Here is a 20,575-nt window from a genome sequence, read left to right on the forward strand (position 1 = left end):
TCCTCTGTAAAAGGACATTTTTCAAGATGTCACCATCTATTTCCCTACATTCCATATCATCCATGTCCTTCTCCACTGTAAACACTGATGCAAAATACTCATTTAGTATCTTCCCCATCTCCTGTGGCTCCACACAAAGGCTGCCTTGCTAATCTTTGAGGGACCCTCTTCTCTCCCTAGTTGTGTGCTCATGGAAAAAGATGCTCCACTGAACTGATGTGTACTTGTCTGGCTTTGAATAGTAGTGGCTGTGAAGGTCACAGTCAAAGAACCACCTACTAGTCACCCCTGCACTCCAGGTAAAGTATCTCTTGCGCCGAACAATAGAAACTTGTTTGCTAACAAGCCAGTCAAAGGAAACAAGACAAAAGAAGATCCCTCTTGCTCTGAGTGGTGCCATCCAACCACCAGCAGAATGAAGTGAAACAAAGGGATTTCAATTAACTTACAAAGGCAAGAACTTCAAAATCAACTGTTCAACTATCAACCCCTCACAAATGACCCATAAAATCAGATCCATAAATATCCACTTTTATCTCAGTTTAGACATACTTATCATAGAGTCATAGAGATGTACAGCACAAAAACAAACCCTTCAGTCCAACTCATCCATGCCAACTAGATATCCCAACCCAACCTAGTCCCACCTGCCAGCACCCGGCCTATACCACTCCAAACCCTTCCTATTCATATACCCATCCAGATGCCTTTTAAATGTTGCAATTGTACCAGCCTCCATCACTTCCTCTGGCAGCTCAATCCATACACATACCACCCCGTGAAAAAGTTGTCCCTTAGGTCTCTTTTATATTTTTTCCCTCTCACCGTAAACCTATGCCCTCTAGTTCTGGACTCCCCCACCCCAGGGAAAAGACTTTGTCTATATCATTTCTAATATGTGTATAAATGTGTTGCATTATTTTTTTCTTGCTTTAGGATCTAATAAAATCACTCACTCAAGGACACCTGGATAAATTGGATCCTTTTAAAACATAAAATTCATTTGTTCTGGGAGAAAGGTATTCACAAAGGGAGAGGATCCTTTTTAGTTAGTCTTGTTGTGAACAACCACTGGAATAGTTGAATAAAGAAGGGGAGCAAGTTCGTTCCTCATCACCTGGGAGATGGAGAAATGACGGTATCCCATCTGGAATCAGAATGACCCCTGGTGAAGTCCCCAGGTTATACCAATTACATGACAGCTAGATGAAGAGGGGTTCATTACCCCCTGTTGTCTGCAAAAAGAATGTATACATTTTCAGTGCATAGCTATATAAAACTTCAATTAAAATGTAGGGATAATCAAAATTAAGGTTCTCTTCAGTAAAGGAATGAGAAATGACATTACTTACCAAGGTAAAAATCACACAACACCAGGTCACAGTCCAACAGGTTTATTTGGAAGTACAAGCTTTTGGAGCGCTGCTCCTTCATCATATGCCCCACTAGCTATCTGATGAAGGAGCGGTGCTTTAAAAGCGTGTACTTCCAAATAAACCTGTTGGCCTATAGCCTGGTGTTGTATAGTCTTAAACTTTGTCCACCCCAGTTCAACACCAGCACCTCCACATCATGATTAGTTACTAACACCAAAGTAACAAAATACAACATCAAACACAACAGATATTGTTATAAAGTTTAAAAAGGGGAAGTGATCTATTACGAAAGGGAAGACCAAGAGTAGGCGGTTTAAGAAGTACGTATTGAGGTGTTGGAGCTTGAGACCTCAGTTGTGTATTTGATGCCTTGTGTCCTCAGCAAGTGGTAATATTTATTGATATCCTTGTGTTCTCAATGAATGGGTGGCTGCCCTCCTTACTTTCTCACCAGGCACAAGGTTTTAAAAGGCTGAGAGAGACAGGATGAGAGAGATAGAGAAAGCAAACCTTTCAGCTCTGTTGTAACAAATCAATTACTTTTTTTCCTCTCTGCTCAACTCCCACATGTCACTGCCTCTTCCTTTGACTATTCCCATGTCTGGCTTCTTTGTTTTCTTTCCCAAGTTGGACAGTGTTCAGGTAACATTGATTTTTATATGTGATATTTCTTCCAAAAAGGAGGAGATCAGACGATATGTACAGACCTGAGTGACAGCCTTCAGTCATTTCGATGGCATGTCAATTTCAGCTTCAACAGAGTCTTGTTTATTGATGATTTGATTTGACTGCCACATGTACAAAAGTACAGGGGTATAGTGAAAAGCACCACACAAAAGCACCATCATAAGTACGAGTACCCAGGTATAGAATCTTAAGAATGAGGTCAAAAGAAAGAACACAATTAAAAGTTAAACATTGCAGTAATTATAATATAGCATAAAACATACGAAATAAGATTAAAAATTGCACATTGCAGACCTACTTAGTTTTAAGCAGAAAATAAAGAAAAAAGTAAAGATGGATTCATAACCATAGAACTGTAGAATCCCTACAGTATAGAAACAGGCCCTTCAGTCCAACAAGTCCATACTGATCCTCTGAAAAATAACCCACCCAGACCCATTCCCCCAACCTATATTTACTCATTACTAATCCACCCTAAACTACATATCCCGAAACACTATGGAGCAATTTAGCGTGGCCAATTCACCTGACCTGCACATCTTTGGACTGTGGGAGGAAACCGGAGCACCCAGAGGAAACCCAGGCAGACATGGGGAGAATGTGAAAGTTGCCTGAGGTTGGGATCGAACCTTCACTCAAAGTTGTCAAGTCAGTGCTTTATCTTTCTTAAATCCATTTTAGCTCATGAAAGATTGCCATGAAATGTATTAAGATCAAATATTAGAAGGTGAAGATTGACGGGTCACTTTTACCATTACTATAACAGTTTCCCACACTCAAACTGTGGCCACTATCAGAAGAATGTACTTCACTGGTTGTAAAGTGCTTTGGGATGTCCAGCTGATGTAAAAGGCATTACATATGGTCATAATTTTTAATGACATGTTACTGCCTTTTGGAGGTTATACACCTGGAGACACCACAACAGCCTTGATCAAAAACTGTGTTTGTTTTAGTCCAAATGCAGACACTACATGGGAGTTCCTGGAATGTGGAACTTGTGACTGTTTGGAGTGTCTGATGTGACTAATCTATTTGAAGGGCTGGAAGGTATGTAATTGAATGGGAAAGGATATGTTTAGAAGGTGAGATGAAATGGAGAATCACAGAAAAAGACACAATCTAAACATTCTTCTCTGTAAAACTCCATGCAATTCACGTCCAGTTCTCCCTATGCTATGTTGTTAACTTCAGCAAATGTCCATGGAGATCTGCAGCAGGGGTAGGAGTCTGATGGTTTCCCATCAGGCAAAGCTATAGGCAACATAATCCCAGCTTGTTCTCTTACACAACCTGCCACGTTTTCACAGTATCTCGAACAGGGGTCTGACAACACACAGATTGCCTGCACTCTTTACAATACTGAGTGTGTAGCAACAATATATATGCATTTAGGAAAAGGCACTGCAGACTCCCATTCAGTTTTGTTTGCAATCCACAGGATGTTGCGAAAAATGAATGTGTGAACATTGAGCCCGTTACTTTCAGTCATCGTTGAGGAAATTATCCTGTGACCACAAAATCACAAAAGGTCATGACAGTAAGGCTAACGTCAACAATTGAAAAAACATTCAATAAGTGCTAAATCTCAAAAGACTTTCACTGGGAGACATCCACAAACACAATCAAAATGTGTTCAATAAAGGAATTAGAAAGATTAATTTGTCAGAATTAAAGAACTATATTTAATTAATTAATTATAGAAACTATCCATAACATAGCTGTTAGGAAACAGTAGAAGACAGAAAATTAAGAAAATACACATTAAAGATTCTTTATTAGTTCATATCACATTTCCAATTACTAGACCTTTTAGATAATAGTCACCAAAGATACATTTAAATTACAGATGCTTCCCATGGGCAAAATACTTAATGTTTTACAGAAATATAGTTTAACTCCCTAACCAGATCTGTTATATAGGAAGGCAGACCTTTAACTGCCTGGGCCAAGTAAAACATGGCAGATGCTGAAAACATGAAATAAAATCAGAAGTTGCTGGAGAAACTCAGTGGCTCTGACAGCATCTGTGGAGAGAGAAACAGAGTGAACATTTCAGGTCCAGTATGCCACTTGTGAAGATGGGTCATATTGGACTCGAAATGTTAACTGCTTCACATCCACCTCAGAATCCGATATGATTGAAAGATTATTGCTAGTCCTTTTTCAATTTCCACTCTCACTTCCTTCAATATGTTTGAATGCACCTCATCTGGTTCCAAGTTTTTCTCAACTTCTGGTATAAACAGCATATCTAATACTTCCTCCTTATCAATGCTAAGCCCTTCTATTGGCTGAGTTTCCTTTCCTCCTTTGGCATATGACCTGGGCAGCCTCGACCTCAAAGGTAAAGACAGATGCAAAGTATTAGTTTAACATTTCATCCATGCCTCCTGTCTGTGAGCGTAAATCCTCTTGAGCCTATAATCAGCACTAGTCCTTCTTTTACTATTTACGTCCTTACAGGATACTTTGAGGGTTCCTCTATGATAGCTGTCAGTCTTTTCTCATAATCCCTCTTTGTTTCTCACATTTGCTTTTTCACTGTCCTTCTGAACTTCCTACATTCAGCTTGGATCTCAATTTGTGCTTACCACCTGACACGAGAACATTCTATTTTCTTTATATCTATTTCCTTTGTCATCTAATATCTCCTGGTAGGCTTTTCTTCACCTTTCTTGAGCTCTAATATTGTACACATATTGTTCATAGGGTTCTGGTAACTTCTGGTTCAAAGTGTGCTTTAAAGGCTTCAAAGTTTCTGCTGTCTGTTTATCTTTCCTGTTCTTCAGAGAGATTTAAGGTGAAATACACTCTGAAATATTCTGGTCTCCTTCCTATCGGAAAGATGCTGTGAAACATGAAAGGGTTCAGAAAAGATTTACAAGGATGTTGCCAGGGTTGGAGGATTTGAGCTATAGGGAGAGGGTGAACAGGCTGGGGCTATTTTTCCTGGAGCATCGGAGGCTGAGGGTGAACTTGTGGAGGTTTACAAAATCATGTGGGGCATGGATAAGGTAAATAGGCAAAGTGTTTTCCCTGGGGTGGGGGAGTCCAGAGCTAGAGGGTATAGGTTTAGGGTGAGAGGGGAAAGATATAAAAGAGACCTAAGGGGCAGCTTTTTCACACAGAGGGTGGTGCGTGTATGGAATGAGCTGCCAAAGGAAGTGGTGATAGCTGGTAAAATTGCAACATTTAAAAGGCATCTGGATGGGTATATGAATAGGAAGGGTTTGGAGGGATATGGGCCAGGATCTGGCAGGTGGGACTAGATTGGGTTGGGATATCTGGTCGGCATGGACGGGTTGGACTGAAGGGTCTGTTTCCATGCTGTACATCTCTATGACTCTATAAGTCAACAGTGTAACTACTCTTAGCTATTCTGGTGTGTTTAACAAATTTATTGCAGTTTTGTAACTTCACCATTGCACATGATAAAGTGGCCAGTTCTGCTTCATATCATCGTTGCTGTGAAACGGCACTGTGAGAGCCATTTCCAGCCTTTATGTTTTAATCACCTGTGGCTTTTTTCTCATTTACCTGTCGTAGCTTTCACAATTCTGAAATTCCTTTTTTTTAATCAATAAATGTGCTTTTTACAGCTCTTCCACATTCAGTCTCAGCTTCATTCCTGATACCATGCCGAGGTTCACAGGACAGCATTCTTGTGTCTACTGTCTCCTCATTGACATGCTTCTAAGATGGCTGCCTCCTGTGGGTCTCTGCGTTGCATGATAGAAGTCACATGATCACAGAGAATCTGGAAGGATATTTGGATTTAACTGCAATTCGACAAACACTTTACAGATACTGCACAACCCTTAACTGGAACCTTTTCTTCAGTTCAAGTGCCAAAATTTTAGGAAGGGTGCCAGAGCCTTCACGATGCGCAGGGCAGATTATTTAGAATGTTGCAAGGAACGATAAGTTTCAGTTCTTTTGGAAAGACTAAAGAAATTGAAATTGTTCTCCTTGGATCAGTAGTTGTTAGGGTGGATTCAAAATCAGGAATGGTTTGGATAGGGGATTAGTGGTGCTGGAAAAGCACAGCAGTTCAGGCAGCATCCGAGGAGCAGTAAAATCGACGTTTCGGGCAAAATCCCTTCATCAGGAACACAGGCAGAGTGCCTGTACTCTGCCTGTGTTCCTGATGAAGGACTTTTGCCCAAAACCTTGATTTTACTGCTCCTCGGATGCTGCCTGAACTGCTGTGCTTTTCCAGCACCACTAATCCAGAATCTGGTTTCCAGCACCTGCAGTCATTGTCTTTACCCATGGTTTGGATAGAACAAATACGGACAAACAGTTTTTCTTGGCAGAAGAATTGCTAACAAGGGTCACAGATTTAAGGTAATAAGGCAATTGAACCAGAAGGAAACATGTACGTTGTCAGTGAATTGTTCTGATTTAGACAGTTCTGAAAGCAGATTCAATGGTCATTATCAAAACAAAATTGTGTGAATACTTGAAAGAGGGAAATCTATAACCTCATCTGGAAAGAACAGAATGTTATATAAGATATTAGTTCCAGAGGGATTAATGTTCATGCTGCATTGGCTCCACCTATTCGACTGATGCCATACACAGTCTGTGAGTGGCGACAAGGAATTCTATTCCAGTTTTCAGATGGAGCCAATGGATCTGTATCAACTCCCAAGGTCCTAGTCATTATGTCTGACCGTGAGCTGAACTTAATTGTATCATGCAATAACTTCTTGTTATTTAGGGACAGTGCCCCTTCTATAGATCTTCCCTGGTGATGTATACACTACGATAATCACTAGTTATGTCCAAGACAATGAAGCAACAGAAACAAAGGATTAGTGGCAACAGCTTTGTCAAACAAACTTTCCCCAGTACTATGTACCAGTAGAGGTGGTAAATACTACAACATATGAAGAGTGGTCATCTGGGAAACTACACAAGGAGAGTGGAATTAACTGCGTAGCTCCTTAAGTAGCAATCATTGACACAATAGAGAAAGTGGGCTCCATTGTTGATTCTAAAAGATTCTAATTGGAAAGCACTTCAGTGAGTCCCAATAGACACAAAGGGCTACACAGATTCCTCTTACTCTGTCTGATTCTACATACAGTACAATAGCGGATTTGAATCATATTAAACACTTGTTGGTATTTACATTCACTCTCACTTCTTCACTGCTGCAGTGGTAAAGTCAAGACAGGTCTTCATTGTCCCACAAATAAGAAAACCAGCAAGTTATTTTTTATTAATTATTGTGAGAGTTGTTCAGCTCTGCCAAGCTGTTTGTCTGAACTCCGGCTTGTAGCTCTGTGAAAATGATTCAGGAATCTTCCTCTACAAGGCTCTGCCTGGATTTCAGTTGCTTCACTTTCCACCCAAATAGTAGCTGCCCTGCAGCTTTAGAGGAAAGAATGTGCCAGGCAACACCCAATGTAATACAATTGCTCAATGTCCAGTAGTGAAAACATTGTCCACCAAAATCGGAGGATAAATTACACTCTTTGTAACGTTAAGAAGCATAATGCCGGAAGCTAAGAGTCAAATATTTCCTACTGTGTTAATCATGGAAACTGAATACTCCACATCTTTAACCACACATTACAAAGTGTTGATGATATAGGATACTGGAGAGCAACATTTGACCAGGGCAAGGTTCAAGAATCATTTTTACTTCAAAGTGAAATTATTTGGCTGCTGGCATCAGTAAAAAGAATCTTAAATGTTCCATGTACTTGGACTAACCTTGTTCTAGTGGAAAAAGAGACTCACTGCAATGTTGCAATGTATTGCACAATTATTGTGTGGTCAATGTTATTTCTGGGATAATGGGTCTTCACATCTTTGTATAAATGAAGATGAGCCTCTTAATCTAGATTATATTCTAGAAGAACTGATAGTACTTATTGCATTATGTAAGAATGCCCATCCTACTGCAAAAACTGGTGCATTGTTTTTACATTTAAGTCTTGTCACAGAAAGGTTATTTAACTTCCTATGCAATAGTGACCTCTGCTGGCTTGAGATGTTAACAACTTCTTCTTGAAATTGGTCACCTTTACCTTTTACATAGCAAATAATTACATATAAAAATCTACTAACAACAATAACAGCATAAACTACCCATAAACTGATACACATTATAAGGAAGTTTTTATTCCACATCCAACTACTGTACAATCCTAGATGCAAAATCATATGTAATGCATTGGAAACAATCTACTTTATAATAACAAAATGAACAGAAAAATTATATTCAAGCAAGATACCAAATGAGAGTACCTGTATCCAATAAATTATCTATGCTGTGATGGAGGTATGTAATTTATATAGATATTAATATTATTTTGTAGTTTGGATTTTAAGTAATGGTATGGGTCTTGATTACTTTTGTGAAGATTTTCTTTATAAAAAAAGGTCAGAGAGTCTTTCAAGAATAGTGACCTGATCTAATATTGATTGGAAAGCAAGTGGCTGTAGACTCCAGTGGTGTTAATGGAAAAATATTTATACAGTGGTGGTTTATGACACGTGAGTAAACATTGAAAGCCTTGAGTATTGAAAACATTGTTTTTAGTTCAGTGTAATGAAGGATTGAGTTTCATTTCAAAAACCAGAAACTGAAAGACTTTAGGGCAGCTCAGAGGAAATATGCCTGGGCTCTGGCGTAAGTATAGTTTTATCAGATAGATGGGGGAAACACAGTTACTTCAGCAGAGCAGTTTAGTTTATGAAAGCTCCAGACCAGGACAGTTTTGTTAGAAATCTGCAAATTATTAGTAACTGTCTAAGCTTTCAGTTTTGTGTATACTCATGCACCCACAGTATAGGAAAGAAACTAGGGAGAATCTGTAAGTAGAACTTAAAGATCTAATGTAGAGGAGTAACTTAACTTGAAGTTCTGTAAATAGATGGTATTTGGTCCTAGTCTGAAAACATTGTTTTGTTGTGTTTTTATAAGATTTTTTTGAAAGTATTTTCTATATCCAGATAGCTTTCTTTTATCTGTTTTCTTCTTTGCAGTGACTCAGTGGTGATGAAAATCATGTTTTATTTGGGCTGGGAGTTACAACTGGACATTAGCTCAATTTCCATTAAAATGTTGAAATAACTACCAGCTTGAACTCAAGGAGAGGCTCTGTTTGCTTCACTTGACAATAATTAGATTTGCTTGTGGTTTCTTGCACCATTGAACACAAACAACTGGGAAACAAACCAACATCTAACTACTCCTAACAAACTGAAGTTCTGAGCAGCGGGATATTCAACTCCGCATTCATCTCTCCCACACACAAGACCTTATCCATATGTGCCAAGCTGAGTATCTCTTTCTTTTAAAAAAAACTGAAGTGATTGAAGCTTCATGAATGACTAAACTTAGAAACTGAAATGTAAATGTGTTGCCTCTTTATTTCAAATAGAAATCATTGAGCACTCAATGAAAATATTGGATGTGACTATTTTACACATTTTCTTAAGAAACTCAGTTACTTGGAACAGAAAAGATGAACTAAAACGATGAAGTATTAAGTGTGATGCATTGAGTTGGATAGCCTTCACTGACATATTCCAGATCTTACACCCAGAGTCTTCTGTGGAAGCAGTTGCTATGTATAAACCTCTCGTCCCCACCCCTCCCCTGCCTCAGGCTAGTCATTCCCATCAAAGTAAACAACTTCAAGCTCCCATGAGTCATCAAGGAAGATATGGATAGATGTCTCCGTTCTTCAGGATTATTCATGTAAATAACTTTCAAAACTTTTTTATTTGTTCGTTCCTGCACGGTTGGATTCCAGGCAAAACAATTTCCACATTTATAACACCAGTCCTATTAAGTTTAAAGATAATGAATTATTTTTAATCAATTTGCTTTTCAGCGATGGAGGCATCTGTCAATTTCCTAATATTGATAACATTGATACAAATACTATACAACCCCTACAAAGCAATGGTTTGGAGATGCCGGTGTTGGACTGGGGTGTACAAAGTTAAAAATCACACAGCACCAGATTATAGTCCAACAGGTTTAATTGGAAGCACACTAGCTTTCGGAGCGATGCTCCTACATCAGGTGATAGTCACTACCACCGATAATTCGAACAAAGTGACTAAATCAACAGACTTGAGAGATTGAATGGCTTCCTTCTGCATTGTTTGGTTGAAGAAGTGTTTGCTCATCTCAATCCTAAATGGCCTATTCCATATCCTCAGTCTGTATCCCCAATTCCAGACTCTGCAACTGGGGAACATCCAATCAACACCCAGTCTGTGCAGTCCTATAACATTTCAATTAGATCCTCTCTCATCCTTCTAAAGACTGGTGAGTAGATGCCCAGTCAAACTAATCTCTCATCGCAGAACAGTCCTTCTGCTCACTGATCTCCTGTCCAATCCAAATGGCTTGGCTAACCCTTTTGAATGAACCTATTTGCCTTAATTCGTGACTATGTCATGCCAGCTCATTTGAAGATTCTTGCCACAGGAATGAGGCCTGTATGTGCCAGGGCTCTTACTCCCTCCCAAGACCTTGAATTGACTGTCAGGTCATTGAGTGAGCTGAGATTTCAGGTTTTGGAGTCACAGTATCATATCTGATCAGTTCCTATGCATTTTAAACAGAACATATAACATACATTTTTAAGCACTGGATTGAAAAGGTTAGAAGATTTTGAATCACCTAGGCCTAGGAAATAGCGCTCATCCCTCTGGTCAGAAAGCTTTAAAATTAAACCCACCATTGAGTGTGTCATTGGGAATGATACAGTGTTGAGGGTGTACTGCAGTCTGGAGGTGACACACTTCAAGTGAAGCTTCAGCCTGAGGTCCTGACTGATTATTCAGGAGGATGTTTTTGCTCTTACAGAGACATGGTTGAGAGACTATCCAAGAAGACCAAAATCAAATGTCCCAAAGCTAACATTTCATTCAAACTTACCTAATTAATTTTAAAGAATCGCGAGCGAATTATTGTATTTCTGAAATGGCGAATTCCTGATTATGGACTTGAATGAACTTCACGGCTGAGAATTCCCAGTTTGATTTTCCAAAGAAACAGTATTTGCTGAGAACTTCAAGTGAAAATGACACATCCTCATTTCTCAGCTCAGTTGGTTTGATGGCTGGTTTGCGATGCAGAATGATATCAACTGAGTGGGCTCAATTCCGACACGGGCTGAGGTCACTATGAAAGAGCCTTGGGAAAAGTTGATGGACAGAGAGATCTGGGAGTTCAGGTCCATTGTACCCTGAAGGTTGCTGCACAGGTGGATAGCGTGGTCAAGAAGGCATATAGTATGCTTGCCTTCATTGGACTGGGTATTAAGCATAAGAGCTGGCAAGTCATGTTAATATTGTACAACACATTGGTTCAGCCACATTTAGAATACTGTGTACAGTTCTGGGCACCACATCACCAAAGGGATGTGGACGCTTTGGAGAGGGTGCAGAGAAGGTTTACGAGGATGTTGCCTGGTATGGAAGGTACTAGCTCTGAAGAGAGGTTGAGTAGGTTAAGTTTATTTTCATTAGAAAAAAGGAGATTGAGGGGAGACCTGATGGGTTTGCAAAATCATGAAGGGTATAGACAGGGTGGATAGAGACAAGCTTTTTGCCAGGGTGAAGGATTCAATAACGAGAGGTCACGCTTTCAAGGTGAGAGGTGGAAAGTTTAAAGGGGATACACGTGGCAAGTACTTCTCACAGAAGGTGGTGGGTGTCTGGAACCCGTTGCCAGCAGAGGTGGTAGAGGCAGGCACGGTAGATTCATTTAAGATGTGTCTGGACAGATGCAGGAGTAGGTGGGGAGCAAAGGGATACAGATGCTCAGGAATTGACCGACAGGTTTAGACAGTACATTTGGATTGGCTCAGGCTTGAAGGGCCGAAGGGCCTGTTCCTGGTCTGTAACTTTTCTTTGATCTTTGTTCTTCAAACCACCTCCAGTGAGAGAGCAGTCCTGTGATTGGGTCGGACTATGGAAACTTTCCCTTTATGATTCATAAAGTCATAGAGATGTACAGCACAGAAACAGACCCTTCAGTACAACTCGCCCACATCTACAAGATATCCTAAATCAATCTAGTCCCATTTGCCAGTATTTGCCCAATCCTTTCAAACCCTTCCTATTCATATACCCATTCAGATACCTTTCAAATGGTGTAATTGTACCAGCCTCCACCATTTCCTCTGGCAGCTCATTCCATACACACACCACCCTCTGTGAAAAAGTTGCCCCAAAATATCTATCCCCTCTCACCTTAAACCTATGCCCTCCAGATTTGGATTCCCCTGCCCTGGGGAAAAGACCTTGTCTATTCATCTTATCCAAGCCACACATCATTTTATAAACCTCTATAAGGTCACCCCCTCAGCCTCCGACGCTCCAGGGAAAACAGCCCCAGCCTGTTCAGCCTCTCTCTGTACCTCAAATCCTCCAATCCTGGCAACATCCTTGTAAATCTTTTCTGAGCCCTTTCAAGTTTCACAACATCTTTCCGATAGGAAGGAGGCCAGAATTGCACGCAATATTCCAACAGTGGCCTAACCAATGTCCTGTACAACCACAACATGACCTCCCCACTCCTGTACTCAATACTCTGACCAAGGAAAAGCTACTAAATGCTTTCTTCACTAAAAATAAAAAAATGCTGGAAATTATAGCGGGCCAGACAGCATCCATGCAGAGAGAGAGCCAGGCTAACGTTTCAAGTCTAGACACTTCATCAGAGCTGATGTAAAGTGTGGAAGGGGCAGCATTTGTGCAATAGTGATTGGATCACTTTATCTGCAAAATCTATACCTTTTCTGCCCCAGCACTCCACCCCCACCTCCACCCGCTATTATATAAATGTTGCCCCCCCCCCCCCACCCCCCGACACTTCACATCAGCTCTGATGAAGAGTCATCTAGACTCGAAATGTTAGCTCCACAGGTACTGTGTGTGGTCCACTGTGATTTTTAGCGCTTTTTTTGTTTTTAGTACAGTTTCCAGCATCCACACTAATTTAACCCTGGCTTCTTCACTACCCTGTCTACCTGCAATTCTACTTTCAAGGAACTATGAACCTGCACCTCAAGGTCTGTTTGTTTGGCAACACTGCCCAGGGCCCTGCTATTAACTGTGTAAGTCCTGCCCTGGTTTGCCTGACCAAAATGTAGCACTTCATATTTATCTAAATTAAACTCCATCTGCCACTCCTCAGCCGATTGGCCGATCTGATCAAGAAGGGCTGAAGAAGGGCTCATGCCCGAAACGTCGATTCTCCTGCTCCTCGGATGCTGCCTGGCCTGCTGTGTTTTTCCAGCACCACATTTTTCAACTTCTATCTGATCAAGATCCCATTGCACTCTGAGGCAACCTTCTTCGCTGTCCATGACACCAGTAATTTTTGTGTCATCTAATACTACAAACGTACCAACCGTACCTCCTATATTCTCATCCAAATCATTTATTATAGTTATATAATTGATTAGTTTTGTTCGTCCTGTAGCATAGTGACATGGCATATCAACCATATTTACGTGTTAGCTCTCCACCCAGCTAGTGTCTGCCATTTTCTAACCTTTTTTTGAGCCTATTTCTATGGGTTGCTAGGATCATGTATTTCTCCACAGCCACACCCAGTCAAACTGCTTTGTCTCTCTAGCTCCAATATTTTATAAATAGCGAACAAAGATTCGCTGGAAATGAAAAGAAACAGAACACTTTCTTTAATGTCCCCATGGTTTTTTTTTCCCTCCAAGGCTGCTCAGAACATTCTGCAGGGGATTAATATTTAATTGCTGGAGAATTTCAGACCGTCTTAGAGCACAGGTAATCATATTGATTTATGCACAGTCTTTTTGGGATCAAGACTGCAAGTTATCTGTAATCAGAGGGCAATCTCCATTAAATTCGCTGAGCCGACTTCATCCTCACCGTCTTCTAGATAATCATCAGGCACAATAAATTTGGTGAAAGTGAGGACTGCAGATGCTGGAGATTAGAGTCAAGAGTGTGGTGCTGGAAAAGTACAGCAGATCAGGCAGCATCCGGGGAGCAGGAGAATTGACGTTTTGGGCAAAAGCCCTTCATCAGGAATGAGGCTGGGAGCCTCGGGGGGGTTGAGAGATAAATGGGAGGGGGGCTGAGGCTGAGGGGGAAGTAGCTGAGGGTGCAATAGATGGATGGAAGTGGGGGTGAAGGTGATAGGTCAGAGAGGAGGGAAGGAAGATGATAGGTAGAACAGGTCATAGGGGAGGTGCTGAGCTGGAAGGTTGGAGCTGGGATAAGGTGGGAGAAAGGGAAATGAGGAAACGGCAATCTACATTGATGCCACCTCCTGAGGATCCCAGCCTCAGTCCTGATGAATGGCATCAGTGTCGATTTCACCAATTTCCTCATTTCCCACTCTGCTGAGGACATGCAGGTCCTGGGCCTCCTTCACTGCCACTCCCTCACCACCCGACACCTGGAGGAAGAACGCCTCATCTTCTGCCTTGGAACACTTCAACCCCAGGGCATCAATGTGGACTTCACCAGTTTCCTCATTTCCCCTCCCCCCACCTTACCCCAGTTCCAACCTTCCAGCTCAGCACTGTCCTCTTGACCTGTTCCACCTGCCAATCTCCCTTCCCACCTATCCACTCCTCCCTCCCCTCTGACCTATCACCTTCATCCCCAACCCATTCACCCATTGTACTCTTTGCTACCTTCTTCCCAGCCCCAAACCGTGCACCTCCCCCCCCCCCCCCCCCCAACACTCCCACTTACCTCTCCACCCTGGAAGCTCCCTGCCTCCATTCCTGATGAAGGGCTTTTGCCTAAAACATCGATTTCCGTGCTCCTCAGATGCTGCCTGACCTGCTGTGTTCTTCCAGCACCACTCTAATCTAAACTCTGATTTCCAGCATTTGCAGTCCTCACTTTTGCCCAGTGGGCTGAATGGTCTCCTTCTGCACTGTAACAATTCTGTGATTCTGTGAAGTCTTCCATCCAATTTTTCTGGGGCCTGTGAAGAACTCTGAGTGATCTGCGTGACACACTGCATCCATTGAGTGGAGGGTACATTGCAAATTACTTTCACGATTTGTTTAATAACTATTAAAAGTGTGCATTTATATTATTTTAAAGTTACAGGCATTCTACTTGCTAAAATAAATAAAATTGCTTTCTTGGCTCAACAGTTTGGGGACCTGTTTAGTGGTGGCACACAATGTGTAATACGCAACCAAAAGAGGACACTAGTAATTGCTTCAGTCCTTTCTTGGCAGCTTTTTGTGCTGATGTATATTTGCTGTCCAACGACCATTCGTGTTCATTGAAATGTACAACTTAATTCACGTCAAATTGCCCAAGTTATCTATTTCTGGACTTGTACTTAATCATGTTCATGAGGCTAAACCCATAGAAATGTCCAAAAACATGGTCGTTTCTTGAAGCTGGTCATCTTGTCTGCCACAGTCCAATAAATGTTTGAATGGAACTGATCTTGACTTCTTCCACACCATAAATATGAAATCAGAGTGTTGTTCACATATTTTTGTGGCTACGCACTCATGATAATTTGGGATAAGCATGGAAAATCAGTCGCAAAACACTGTCTTTTCTGAATTAATAATCAGTTGTGTTGGTAATTGCAGCCTGATCAAATGGATACCACTCCAGCAATTCCTCCTCTGGAAGTGTGTTTCCAGGTGCTCACACAGCAGTTGAATAAATTGAAAGATAGCAGCAGTGGTATTGTGAGAACAGCCAGGACCTTCTTAACATCATTATTTCAATAAACACATTCACATAGATACTGAGTCTTCAGTTTATTGATCTTGGCCTTTGCAAATTGTATGGCTGCAATTGTTGTGAAACAACTTCTCTGCAAGAACTTGCCGTGATGCCAGCTCACCAAGAACATTATTCAGATCTGTCAATGCAACATAACCCTGCGGCTTTCTGAGTATTTTCAGACACTATTTGCTTTATTGGATCGTCGCATTTATTAACAAAGTCTGTGCAATACTCAGTCAAGTACTGATCATATTGGTACATTCATTGCAAAGTGTTCTGACAACCACCTCACATCATTCAGAGGTCAAAATATCAGTGTATCACACTCAGAGGATTTGCCAGAATCTTGAAATAGTCCTTTCTTCACAGACCTGCTGAACATTGCACACACAGTGTCACAGCTGCCAATGGCTGAATGTGACAAAATGGCTGCTAGTGTTTTTTTAGCTGACACAAGATGGTTCAAGAAAAGTGTAGCTGATGCAGCATTTCATATAGCCCAAGTCACGGCCTTCACAGACGGATAACAAAATGTTTCTGAGAATTACAATAGAGTCTTAGTAAGATGGGGCTAGAATGCAGACAGTAAGACTCTGATAAGACAACTCAGATGGAAACTGCTTGATATAAAATTTTCGATATTAATATGAAATAGAAAGGGAAAGGTGCACCCACCTTAGATGAGTCTTTACAAACAATTATAATTATGTAATAGAGTAGACACATAATAGAAGTTTTAATATATTAGATGTTGGGAAATTTAATCAAATTTCTATAGGAATGCTTCCAGCCTTGGATACAGAGACTGGTCACAATAAACACTCTTGGAGAATCTTGATAAGGGTCTAAGTAGCATTTGTTATTTAGTACAGATTAGAAGAAAAGAATGATCCCACAATAATCAATAGTTAATTGTCACTACATAGTAAATACACTAATATGGATATGTTAAAATTATAAATACGACTGTAGAACTAACACCAAAGAATTCAACTGAATTTCCTTTTAAATATCATATATACTGGTGTATAGGTTGACCTCATGTATGTCAACCCCTTATTTTTGGTGAAAGAATCTGGTATTTTTCATACACGTCGTGTATAAGTCGACCCTAGTTTTTCACGGGGTCTCTTCATGACCATGCAGCTTTAAGGGGCATGATTTGCACATTTTTGATTCAACACTTCCATCATCACATATTACACACACCAGTATATATTTGTACAATGTGATTTTCAATTTGTTAAACTGAATATTCTATATATATATGTGTATATATACACATTCTATATATATTCTGTATAGTTACTGTATATATTTATTTATGTAATGTTTACATACATATATTTGACCTGTGTATGCAAATATCTATGGTACCTTATGGCTGCTATCAATCTTGTCTTCCTGCTGTTGCCTCAGTTTCTTAGAAGTAGGTGTCGCATACAGTTGTACTCTGAACTTATTGTAAGATCCCCCTCAGATTTTCCTGACAAAATGGCATCACGAAGGAGCAAGTATACAGCACAGTTTAAACTAATAGTTATTAAATTTGCAGACAAGAACAACAAGGGAGTTCTGTGTTTCTGAAAAACTTCTGAGATTGGAGGAACAAAACCACACAGTTAAAGGCTGTGCCAAAACAGAAGTATGCCAACCAAGGAAAGCTGAACAAGTGGCCACACCTACAAGAAAAGATTGCTGACTGGGTAATGCAGAGTCGTTAGAATAGAAGCATAGTGACTCAGCAATGTATCAGAATGCACACCAAAAACAAAGCAAAAAAAAATGGATTCAATAATTCCAAAGCCAGTGCTGGAAGGTGTAGTGAGTTTATGAAAAGTACTTAGTACTTGGTGCTTAGACAGAAAACCAAGATTGCCCAATGTCTACCAGCAGAACTTAATGACGAGTTAATTGGGTTCCATTGCTTTGTAATCAGAAGCTGGAAGAAAAATGGGTAAAGGCTCTCATACATCAGCAATTTGGACAAAACCCCAATGAACTTTGATGTCAAGGAGCAGAACTGTGGACAAGATTGGAGCAAATACAGTTTTGTTTACGACAACTGGCCATGAAAAAGAGTCGATTCACTGAGGTACTTGCAGATGGGACAAAGTTAAAGACTTTGGTGATTTTTAAGCGGAAAACTGCCCAAACAGAAATTTGCGAAAGGCATTGTTGTCCTTGTCCATGAAAAAGGGTGGATGGATGAAGGTGGCTGCAAGACCTGGATTAGGGAGGTCTGGAATATGTGACCAGGTGGACTCAGAAAGGGGAAAAAACTTACTGGTTTGGGATATGTTCAGATCACACAGAGTGAAGAGTGTTATCAGTGAACTTTGGGCTACTGATATTGCAATGATTCCTGGAGGCCTTATGGGCACGGTGCAGCCACTGGATATTAGCATCAATAAATCTTTTAAGGACTTAGTACGGAAGAAATGGGATGCTTGGATGCAAGAAGGGGATAAAAGTTTCACAAAGGATGGCAACGTGCTTGTTCCATTACCTGCAACTGTACGGGAATGGATTGTTGAGACCTGGAAGGAGACGAAAACTGAAATTATTGTGAAAGCCTTTCAAAAAATGTGGAATTTCTAATGTCTTAGATGGTACATAGGATTACTATTAATGGTTAGATGGAAGTGATGACAAATCAATTGAAGATGCCTTTGTGAGTGCAGATGAAGATGATCCATATGAGGATATGCTTGATGCAGACAACTGGAATGAATTATTCAGTGGTGCAACTGATGAGGACAGTGCAAGGGTTCTAATTGACTTTTGCATTTACCAGTAACTTTTATTTTAAGCAGCTATCCCATAATATTTGTGATATATGGTGAGTAGAGTTTTTTGCTGTGCGTAATGGAAAATTATCCATTTACTGTGAAATTAATTATCCATTTACTGTGAAATTTATAAGAGAATGCTTTTCTTAAATTCAATGTACTGAGCTTTGTAAACGATGCTTTGATGAAGGTTTGCAGTCAGCTTATCTCTGTTGGAATTCTGTAAACATTCAACTCGACCTTACAATAGTCGAACTCAGTAAAAGCTGACAAACTGTTATGTCTAGGACTAGGGGATGAGAGGATAATAACTTGAGTTTCCCCCAGTCTTTCCCCTTGTGAGTGTGATAAGGAACACTATAAGACAAGCATCTGTACAATGTTCAGTACTCCTCACATTGAGGCATCTGGCTTAGGGTAATGAGTCAATCCTGCAGGATTTAAAATAAAGATCCTTTCTTTGCTCTTGAGTCAAGTTGATTTAATTTCCACGACACTGTGAATATCAGTTTTTTGATGTAAAGTGTTTATCGTATATTATTAACTGTTCCATGCGGTCTTTTTTCAATAAAGTACTATCAATTTTTATTTTGTTTATACTGCTCCACTGTTTTTATTTCATGAATTGTGTGTTGTACAAATACCCCCAGTAGATGGCCTGACCTCCTGCAGGTATATCCATTAACCTTTATACATATGTGTAGACCTACACGCACTTTACAGTACTGGTAACTGGAATATGGTACGACTGTACCGTTCTACTGTAGCAGGCAGAATGGAGACAGTTATTTTGTAGATAAATATTCAACAATGTCCATAACTCTTTTTCCTTTTGTTGTTTATTATTTTATATCGAGATCTGGCTCTTGTTTGTCCACTCTTTTGTCTCATGTCAAGCAAGAATTTCATCCCCTTTGAAAACAATACCTCGTGTATAAGCCGACCCTCCCCCAATTTCAGCTGAAGAAAATGGTCTTCAAAACTTGACCTATATACACGAGTATATATGGTAAATAGCTATTGGCAGTATAGAGAAACTTTCATTCCATCAGAGGGGAGGTTAGGTCAACAAAAAAAAGTATAAACAAGAAAACTTTGTAAAAATAGCAAGGTGGGGCAGCAACAGTTGATCAACAGGGTCACTATGACCTGGAGAGAATAAACTATCATTGTTTCCCAGCCAAAAGAACACGGGAAGAAAGGCAGAGAATGATGAGAAGTCAGGGAGAGAAAGAAGTCATATCCCCTGGAACCTTAAAGAATCCAAATAAGCTCTTCCTTAATGACTTCAATAAGCTGTATAAATGATTGAATTTCATTCCTATCAAAGGGATTTGATTAGTAAAGAAAACTAGTATGAAAAGTATTTAAAGTAATGACAATAAAGTCTATCCTGGTATCAAACTTCCATCTTAAACCATCTTACAGCATTTAAATAGAAGAAGTTGTAAGTGGCAGCTGCTAGACAGAGAGTGTTTGTTTGACCTTTCAAAGTCAAGTGAGAGGGAAGCTGCATCCAAAACTGTCAGCTTCCTCACAGAATTGTCGTATTAGGTGTTACGATGTTTGACTTTATAAATAACTTTATATTAAAGCTGATATTACAAACTTTATAACAATTGGTAGAAATTCACATCCTTTCTAATCTTCTGTACTGAGGTTATCAAGGTTTGTAAATTACATAACAGAATTTGAAAAGTCATTAATATACAATTCAGCTAGCAAATGTCTGGGAAGGGACGTAACTGTCAGTGTTGGAATGTGGTCAATAGATGTATTGGAAGAGGCCAAGGTCAGGTGATTGGGGATCTGGCAAACATCATGAGATGTTGGGAGGAGCTATGGTTGACCATGAAGTTGTCCATCATTGATCATGTATTTACAGGATTGGGTGTGCAGATCAGAGGGGATGTGGCAAGCACTGATGTCAATGTTGCATATAAGCATTGTAATGCAGCATGTATAAATATCCTGTTT

This window comes from Chiloscyllium punctatum, chromosome 3 (assembly GCF_047496795.1).
Source record: "Chiloscyllium punctatum isolate Juve2018m chromosome 3, sChiPun1.3, whole genome shotgun sequence".
Taxonomy (NCBI): domain Eukaryota; kingdom Metazoa; phylum Chordata; class Chondrichthyes; order Orectolobiformes; family Hemiscylliidae; genus Chiloscyllium; species Chiloscyllium punctatum.